The 10,280-nt window shown below is 41.0% G+C and overlaps 1 long non-coding RNA gene across 1 annotated transcript in view; it reads right to left on the bottom strand.

The window, feature by feature from the left end:
* Positions 1-9,242, bottom strand: part of LOC106947019 (uncharacterized) — a 17,509-nt gene extending 8,267 nt beyond the window's left edge. The window contains exons 1-2 of the long non-coding RNA XR_001424893.1: positions 9,232-9,242; positions 7,577-7,579 (exon numbers count right to left, since the gene is read on the bottom strand). This is a non-coding gene — a long non-coding RNA (uncharacterized LOC106947019). The remainder of the gene's footprint in view (positions 1-7,576; positions 7,580-9,231) is intronic.
* Between the last annotated feature and the right edge of the window lie 1,038 nt (positions 9,243-10,280).

Consider the following 10,280-nt stretch of genomic DNA (forward strand, 5'->3'; position numbering starts at 1 on the left):
GTTTTAGGGCGTACATATAAGGCGGGAAGAAAGAGAGGGGGGGGGGGGGAGGGGGGGGGGGCCACAGATAACTAGAGAGGGGATGAATACTTTTCTAAGTGCCAATTTAAGAGAGCAGGAATATGTGGAAGATCAGCTGTGACTCAGTGGTTCAGATAAATACAACCAGCTGGGTCAGACCAGATAGAACTTCAGCAGATAACTGGCCCACTTAACTGCCTCTATTCCCATACAGTGGCAGAAAGAAGACTCCTTCTGTTGTTCTGAACAGTGCCTAGACAATGTATGTTAATAACAAAGAGCATCAATTAAGGATCTATTCAGGACATCCACCATGTATGTCATACCATGCTATGTATCACAGATCTATTTAATCTATTTATCTATTTAATGCAGGAAATAAATATGGAACCAAAGCACTATGTTTACTCTGCATAAAATGATGCCTTGATAATCTTATCAGCACAACCATCCTCTGTAAACCAGCAGAGTACAAAAATCTGATGAAACAAAAATCAAAAAGACTGTTACAATAGTAACAATATTTGTGTTACAGTAACAATCTTTTTGACGGATAATAATTTAGCTGTTTGTGAATGAACAGTAGGAATCAGCAGGACTGACGAAATGGCAAGAACAGACAAATTTAGCTCCAGGGTCATTAGATTGTGTCTGATGCTTTTCATCGAGAATTTATGTCCAACATCCTCCCACCACCTTTGGCTCATGCACAGACACACACATGCATGCACACACCAAACTGGTATGATAGGAAGCACACAGTGTGTGTGAAACGGGGAGCAGCAGGTTGGTGTTGATTCAATAAGAAAGCTATTTTCTCCCCCTCTGCATCTGGGCTGGAAACAATCAGTCTTCAGGGTGATGTTCCTCTTCCACCTATTGATTTTATACGCACATGCATGTGTGTTTCAGTGTGTGTGAACGCACCAAATAATCCTCATTCATCCTCTTGTTCCTTCTCGCTCTGGTCCAGCTGAGTTAACCTACCCGATTGCAAAGAGGGCAATCAATGAGTGTCCACACACACACACACACACACACACATACTCGGATCAGTGAGTTTAGCTATGCATTGGTTCGACAGACTCAACGATGGCCACAGTTTGTATTTACACTGCCACTGCCTGTTGGCGTTCAAAGATTTATGACTGACTCTCTTGAGACCTTTCCCAGCTTCCTGCTGCTCACAGACGGCTGCAGGTTGGAGGTTCTACTGGACTTGTTTCCCCTACAAGGCAGCACCAGCTGCGTTTCCATTAGCAATGTGCAAAAAAACTTTGTCAATATTCCACTAGTGTAAAAAAAATTTTTTTTTTGCAAATGCGGTGTTTCCATTTAAGGAGAACCAGAATTAAAACCACACGTGAATAAGTTTGTTCATGTGATAAGTCATTAAAAAACATGAGGCCATGATTCTCCAACTACTTCCTGTCATCTTCTTCTTCATGGTTTGCACCAGTGGCAACATCCAGTAGTTAATCATGTGACTTGTGTGATGAAAAAAAATGTTTCTGTTGCAGTTTTGCAAAATAAACAAATTTCAATATGGTTAAAAACCTCCTCACCTTAGCACCCAAACTTTTCAATCAAAAATGTAGGAAATGTATTTTTGAAATGGTCAATGTGTCTTGATTTGTTGTCGTTGAAAAGGAGTAGAGTGACTCAGATTTACGGTGAGGATGAAAACACTTCTTTAAACTCACAGCTGTGATCATGATCAGACACAGAGTCGTGAACTAGTAGCACAGGAAAAAAAAATCAATGTTTCAGGAGAGCACCTATCCAAACCAAGCCGGTTTGGATAGGTGCTTTCACATCATTTTCTGCAACCTGAGACAGTTGATGTGTGAAAGTCCCAGTAGATCAGCGCTTTCTGGAATACCCAGAGCAATGTGTGCTAATTATCATATCTAAAATCTCTTTCTCCACCACCCTGACTGCTCACTGTGAACTTCACTGGGTGAAATTTGCCCTGTTTAAGTGAATAACCGCACTGAGTAATTTCTATGTGATTAATTATGTTATCGACAAGAGAGTCTATGTTGCTACTTATGTTGAAAACATCAAATTGATCAGTAGTTGAATGGCTAACTAATAAATTGTGAGTTAAGAGGTTCCTTTGTTTTTCAGTACTTTTTCTGCAGATGACATCCCTGCTCTGGATGCCTGTGAGTGGATGGGATCAGGCTGTGAGCAGCGCCTGTACCATGGTCTCCATGTTTACCGCAGCAGCATTTACAAATGTCAGCTTGTAATATGAAAAAGCAAACAGTGTTTGTGCGCAGCAGCGGCAGCCATAAAATGCTGAGCGCAAGGAAAAATGAAATGACTTATAACCTCCACAGGTTTTCGTCCTTTCATACAAATTCCCTTCAGTCAAAGTCTCATTAAATATGCAGGAGTGAAAAAAAACAGCGTAAGCTCACAAACTGGCCTCCCTGCATGTGTGAGCAGCCCAATTTGAGTCCTGAGTGACTGAAGAAGGGCCGGTCAGCGAGACGCAGCGAGCTCTGATCCACTCCGCAAATCACCGTTTTAATCAGCCCAATCAATCTTCACTCTGTCCCCGCTCTCCATACTAAATACACTCTTGTGTGCCTCCTTGCCTTCTTCAACACTCTTTGCTGGAACATTTATTTGCGGGTACTTGACTCCCCCCTCACGATGATCTGGTCTACAAGCAGGCTAATAAAGCGGTTAATTGTGTGGTTGTCAGGGCGGGATTGATTTGTCTGTTTCAACACTGATAACACAAGCAATCATCGCTCTCTGTGAAGCCTCCACACGCCGCCGTGCTCTGCCGTAACCACTGACATTTGACAGTTTGTTGTGTGTGTGTATAAGAAAAAGACACGCCCTTCTGCAACAAACTCACAATGGCAAAAAGGTCGAATGAAAGTTTACAGAGGACTTTCTTGGCAAATTAATTGGCAAATGAAGGACAATAACTAGAGAGCTACAGTAATTCTATGATACAAAGTGGTGGACACACATTAAAGCTGTGGTATGTAACTTTCATTAAAATATATATTTTTTTATATATATTTGTTGAAACTGTCACAGTATATCATGAGACATCATCTGAAAAAATGGACATTTTCTTTTTTGCCTTCTCCCAGATTATATCAAATCAGATTAGATCTCAGTCAGGGCCTGGATGAGCGTCTTAATGCTGTCAATCACCCCTCTGTGGCGCTGCTCATTCCCCATATCCCTCATCCCCCTTGCTTTCCGGTACGCTGCAGCTAGCACAGCTTGTCATGAATGCTCAGGCAAGTAGCATAGCCATGATGGCCATAGCCATGATGGCCATAGCCATGATGGCGAATAAACGGTTTTCCTGTAACTGTAAGTTGTTTTTCCACCTTTAGGACATTTAACAGCAAGTACATGAGGATGATTGACAGCGTTAACCCCCCTTTCCTGGCCCTGATTGGTTGTTTTTGGTCAGGAGCGGTGCATTTCTTCAGACAGAGAGTAACTCATACTAACTTAACAGATAGTAGTTAAGGGAGAAGATGGAGGAGCGCAATCTTTGCATAGATTATCAACCTGGACAGGTCGCCATTCCATCACAGAGTTAGACTGGCCAAATAACCATATGCACACACACGCACACACACACACACACACACACACGGAAAACATGCAAACTCCATGCAGAAAGACCCCAGGCTGGGACTCAAACCCAGGACCTTCCTGCTGCAAGGCAGCAGTACTACCAACAAAGACAAAAAAAGACCAGCAGTTGCTCACTAATTTATATGTCAGTATGGCATAAAATTAATATTTAGTACATATTAAATGATCTCTTGATAAGTTATGTTCTGTGACAGATAGATGTCATATCATATCTCAGTGAGTTTGTAGAATGACTGACATTCCACTTGTGATGGAATGTTAACTCCACTCATCTCCACTTTACAACTGACTTTAGCAAATTAAAACATTTAAAGCCAAAAACAATGACATACATCTCACACACTCTTCATCAGTGAAAACAACATTTTCTTTCACACAGGACCGTGCAAGGTTGAATATTTTCTCTCTTAATAATAAGCACCATTAAAATCTGCATTTTGTGTTTACTTGTGTTGACTTTGACCACTTAATTACTTAAATCGGTTTGATGTTCTGAAACACTGAAGTGTAACAAACATGCAAAACAATAGGACATAAGGAAGAGGGCAAACACTTTTTCACACTACTGTATGCCCTGATCTCACTTCAGAGGAATATGACTGATATGCTCAGTGATACGACACAGATTTTGCTGTGAGTATAATATGAGAAATATGAGACTAGATGCCTTATTTTAGTCACTGTTCACCTGCTTTGGTTTCAAAATGATTCACAATGAATTCAAACTGATGAAACCAAGTCTGGTTTTAAAGCTTCATGGACAATGTGTCTTATATTATGGGTTTACTGCGAAAACAAAGAATAAATTAAACGGATCATAAACATTTTAAGTTTCTGTCTTGCACATGACAAGTGAATGTAAACCTCCAACCAGCAGTTATGTTAATGTAATTGTACTTTTAGCCTTAATTCTTTTTTTGCCTTGTAGATCAACAGTTTTTTTCCTTTCTACAGAGAGATTACAAAAATGACAATGTTCTCAAACATTCCTCTGGGCAAACAGTTCTTTCTGTCTAATCAGTAATAATAACCTCCATTAAAACATTTATCTCTCTCCATCCACCTTCAATGATCTCTAAATCAAGTTCCCTCTAAGTAGAGATTGTCCTTGCTTTCATTTGTCTTTATTATTTCTCTCCCCTGGCATCCTTCCTGCCTCTCTTATCCATTTTAAATGCTTATCTAAGCCTGACAGGTATTTCCACAGTGGAGCTGCAAATTGTTACGCTGCTCAATCGAATATAATCAAACACTCTCCAGCATAAATAGCTTATATGCACAGTTTAAAGGGCACAGCCACTAAAATACACATTGTCTGGTTTGTTGCAGGACATGCAGGAAGGTGTAAAATGATTCCTTATATAAAAACTGGGGATTAACAGTCTGGTTGAGAAGCAGACCAGAGGAAAGATGTACCAGCTTCAAAAAGCTTCTGCGCCCTGCATTTTCATCCATCCTGTTTTGAATGAAGGTTGAGCTGAACTGGGCTCTGTGAACTGCATTTCCTTTTGAAAAGTCGCGCTAATTAAAATCACCAGAAAACCAAAGAATCAAAACAAAAGGCTTAAAATGGCTCATTTTCCCTGTGCAGCTTTGAATACAGATTACCTCTGTAATCCTTTTGTTGCACTGTGCTCAAGCATCACATTGATGGACTTCTTGTTTCCATTTTTTACATCAAGGTGTGCATATTTACCTCAGCTGTGAAACCCTGGGAGCCCTGTGGGTGTGGGAGGTTAAGAACAGATGCTTCCTCCAAAGAGAGATTTTGGTGTTGAAGATGAAAGTGAATTGTGCCGATGAATCTGGCTGCTTTTGTTTTACCTTATATTTACTGTGACAGTTGTCAAAACCAGAGGCCTATTTCACAAAAGAGCTTAACTCCCCTCAGGGAATCCCTTTAAATGCCTCAGAGCGTTTAATTTGAACCCATAAATATTGAGTGGGAAAATAAGACGGTTTTCTAGATAACATTTTGCTGTTTTTCTCGTGAAGTCCATCATGTTTCAGTACATTAATCCTGGGGTAAATGGTGGTTGAATACATCTAGACTTTGGATCTCTCTAAGTTTGCAGTTCCATGGACTGTGTCCAGTTTGACTTTGGTGTCAGCTGAACAAAAACTGATGCAGAGTAGCTCATCAGTCCGTTTTGAATGTATCAGAATGCAATGAACCATTTGCATCAGACTGAGATGTTCCTGTAGTTTCCAGGACTTGTTGTCATTTTAAAGAATTGCTGTTGACTCATTCAGCTGATCTGAGGGATTGAGACCACCAGCAGGCTCAGCCAGGGAAAGTTCACATATCATCACCTTCCTAAAATAATGGCATAAAGAAATTCTGTTCCCCCTAATCATCTTTTAGCAAAAAAGGAATGTGCCATTATTTTAGGAAGGATTTGTTTTCCCTACAGATAGCCAATCCTGACTGGCTGAAGGGAAGCTGAGATCTGGAAAGACTCTGGAACTTAAGCAAACCGATTCATTACAAGGAACGAACAGAAACTCCTTGACAGATAAACTTATGTGTCTGAGTTATGTGTTACTTAATAACAGTAAGTCTCTGTTACCAGGAACTACTGGAGATATCTGTGAAAATCCTTTCACAGATAGTTTCATATAGTTACATCTGTTTGGGCCTTTGTTGTGACTAAATATTTCATTAAAGTTGTATTACTAACAATTACAGCTTTCAATTTGCCATGGAAAGTTTATCTCTGTTTGGATGAAATGGGAATGATTTGGGATACATTGGACCTTTTAAACACTCATATCTTAATTGACCAGAACAAAAAGAGTGTAATTTCTTTTATAGTTCATGCACACAGCCCTTCTCTTGTAGGTGGCATCAGATAGTAATTTGTCTTCTTAGGCAGAGCTCTCATCTGCAGGCTTTCTTTCAATGTCACGTCTCTAATTCTTTCTGCATGTACAGCCTCTTACCCTGACTGTTCCTTCTCCATGGCTCACTGTCAGGACGTTGTGCTCAACGTTGTTGTCCTCCAAACATGCAGAAGCCTGTCTGAGTTGAACAAATCAACTTTTTTCTGGCCAAACCATGAGTCACTGACGTCCATTGGGAGTCATGTTCTTCAGCAATCTCTAACTTCCTGTTGAGTGCAGAGCAGGGAGCAGGTGTTTTACTTGCACATCTTCCAGACAGGCTAACATTGTAAAAACTGTTCAGACTGAATGAAATTATAAAAAAACTTGTCACTCTGTTTTCCAGAGATGACTTTTGAGTCTCTGCTCTCTTGATAACTTTCCGTAGATCTTTGCCTCCTGATGTCAGCTGTTTTTACTCATTTTCCAGCAATAAGCAACAGCAACATCCTCATTTCTGTGACATCTCAGCATCATATGTGTTGTGTCCCCTGATGCCCTTTTTTACCCTCCTGGAAGCAGAACTTTGATTCTCAAAGTCAGTCAGAATGACTTTGAGTCAGTGTTTTCTGGGCCTATTAATAATGTAAAGAGGATGCGGATCAAAACAATGTTCCAGTCAGAGAATAATCTGCTTTGATTCCAGATCTGAAATAAGAAGGCTGAGTTTAAAAACACCTCATTGTTTTACAGTTTCACATTGTAATGATTTTATTTTTTACCTCCAACATGTGTGGAAGTCATTATTCACAGGTTTTATAGACTTTAGATGAGCTAATGATCGACTGCAATCTCAGGCTTATCTCATATACGGTATATATCACACATTTGTGCCACTGCTACAGAACGTTTCTGTTACGTCTCCAGCAAGGGCGTAGGTTCGGTCTAAGTTTTGGTGGGGACCTTGGTGGGGACCTTGACCCCCCCTCCCCCCACTCCCCCAGACCTATTCTACCTCACATTCAGTGCTGACCTTACTAAACACCGGACTTTACAACAAATGTGATAGATATCTAACTTATGGGTCCACTCACTGTACTTACAGCCGACGTAGCGAAATAACTTCTAATGTCTGTCCTTTTCTTTTTTGGTGGCGACATGGTCTCGGAGACTCAGAAGGAGACGCGTGTGCCCAGCTAGCCGCCGCCTTTTGCAGCTAATCAAAGAACGTCCGACGATTCAACCAGTGTTTCTCAACCCTGGTCCTCACCGCCCCCCTGCTCTGCATGTTTTAGATGTGCCTCTATTCCAGAACAGCTGATTCAAATGACTGCATGACCATCAAGTACTGCAGAAGCCTGTTAATCACCAGAGATACAATTCAGGTGTGCAGCAGAAGGGAAATACCTAAAACATGCAGGACAGGGGGGCGGTGAGGACCGGGGTTGAGAAACGCTGTATTAGAATATACAGTTGATAAGACATGGTACAATATTGATTGAAAATCATGTCAAAGCAACGTGTGGATATATCAGAGCATCATTTGTAATGCTCAGAACCCCAAATCTTCATTTTCTCACGTACACACTCCATCACAAACATGGAATTCTCTCGAATCTCCACTTTGTTTGAAGGTTTTGTAAATAATTTTTAGTGATGTTAACTGGAGTTTTCATGTGGATGAAAGACCACAATACATAATAATGCATTATGTTTTTACAGATATCCAGCTATGTATGGACTAGACCTTAATCCAGTGGTTCCCAAACTTTTTCTTCTGCGCCCCCCCAGTGGTTTCCAAACATTTTCTGCGACCCCCTATGGATTACAAATGGCTGTCTGGTTGAAACGACGCATGTGAGGGGGGAGGGGGGGGGGGGCATAATGAATGTACGTAGCTGAAAATAGACACCAACATCGGTAGCCTACAAGGTACTTGTTAAGCTTAAGGTTCTGTATTGATATTAGCTAGTCATCTTTTAGCTAACATTACTTGCATCCAGCAGCTTTACTCAACTCAGTTTGGAGGGAAAAACTGTGAAAAGTTCTTTGCGTTTTGCTGGTTTGCTGCCGTGATTCTAACACAAACCTACATAGCTCCGCCCAGCAGCAGCAGGTCTCATTCACAGGTGGAAACCCAGCGCGAGCGCCGTAGCGCTCATGTTGCGTTTAAAGGCGGCTCGGAAAAACAGGTTACAACATGTTAACAACGGACTAAACTGTTTTAACTGCTGATAAAAGTGACAGAGGACACAAATATGGGAAGTGTGGAAGCCTCTACTGTATCAAATTGACATAGGAATAACAGAGAGTTGGCCATTCTAAGGTAAAAACCCAGCGCATACAGCGTTTATGTTTTTTTTTTGTTTTTTTTTTCATCCAGATAGCTTCCCGCGCCCCCCCTGCAATGACACGGTGCCCCCCCTAGGGGGCGCGCCCCACAATTTGGGAACCTCTGCCTTAATCTGTGTGGACCCTCAGTCTGCGCTGATGAAGATCTGCTCACCTCACTATGCAGTATGACTAGAGAGGCTCCAACTAAGACAAGCCTAACCTACTTTCTGAGTAATTAGATTTTTATCCCCATGGAGATTGTTTATACTTATATATGAAATATCTAAAACAACACAGTGACACAGTGTTCACAGTAACATACTCTTCCCTAATGCAGTTAAATGCTATGGATTCTACACCCTTTATCACAAAAACACACTTTATACCAAATGGGTTCACATCAAGAATAACATACATCCTTCAATAGATTGACAAGCGTTTTTGTCATTTCTTCAAGTTTGGATCAAAGTAGCACATGCTTATGATACACCAACATGCATGACAATACAGAAGTCCCATAATTATAATTTTCATATCAAATTATTGCACATCAGTCTTTAGTTTTAAATAAGACATGATTCATAAAAAATAAAATATAAAAAAGTCATGCCGAAGCAGCAGGTAGCGGGTGTACTCGGGTTTCTTCAGTATTTTGTGACTGTGTGCCTCTCCCTGTGCTGTCAGTGGGTGTCTACGTATATGAATCACAGAACAAATGTATATTCGGTTTCAGCATTGACTCAGTTTGCTTATACAATCAGCTGACAGAGGTCATGCAATCCAGATGCTTATTTCTTGGCATCTGGTCAGCTGCTAAACTATTTCAGGCAGGGCTAACAAAGCTCCTGATATGTGACACACAGAAGGTCCTTCTGTACTGCAGAGTCCAGATCAATGTTGGGGATCACATTAACCACAAGAGGAGACAGCCGAGGTCACTTTGGATTCTAACTCATGTTGCTCATATTTCAGACTGCTTTAAAAACACCACAATATTTTGTTGCTAATTTGTAAGAGTGCAAAAAAGTCAGGAACATCACCAACCAGATTTATTTCATTTTTAAACTGACTGATGAACATGAACCACTTCTAGTGTATGCAGGATAAAGTCTCCAGTGAGCTCCACATCAGGGCCTCGTTTCAGGAAGCAGGATAAGTGAAAATCCTGACTAAGTTCTGGGGTGACTATGAGCATATCCTGGGTTTTTGGTTTTCAGAAAAACATATAGAAGTCATCCTGAGCCAGCTTACTACTGAAACTTACTCCATGAACCAACCCTGCATGGTAGCGGCATTGTCTGAGCAAACCCTGAGTTGGTCCTACTTTCTAGCTGAAACCTGGCACAAGGAAAGTGTCTGAAGAGGTGTGTCTCTTTTGGGGTGAGCCTGTAGATGTTGGAGAGTAAATGTGCAAATTTCCATCAGAAGAGGGTGTTCACACCCTGATTGGATCATTTCTA

This window comes from Poecilia latipinna, unplaced genomic scaffold (genome assembly GCF_001443285.1).
Source record: "Poecilia latipinna isolate Pla-1442-1.1 unplaced genomic scaffold, P_latipinna-1.0 Scaffold218, whole genome shotgun sequence".
NCBI classification, from domain to species: Eukaryota; Metazoa; Chordata; class Actinopteri; order Cyprinodontiformes; family Poeciliidae; genus Poecilia; species Poecilia latipinna.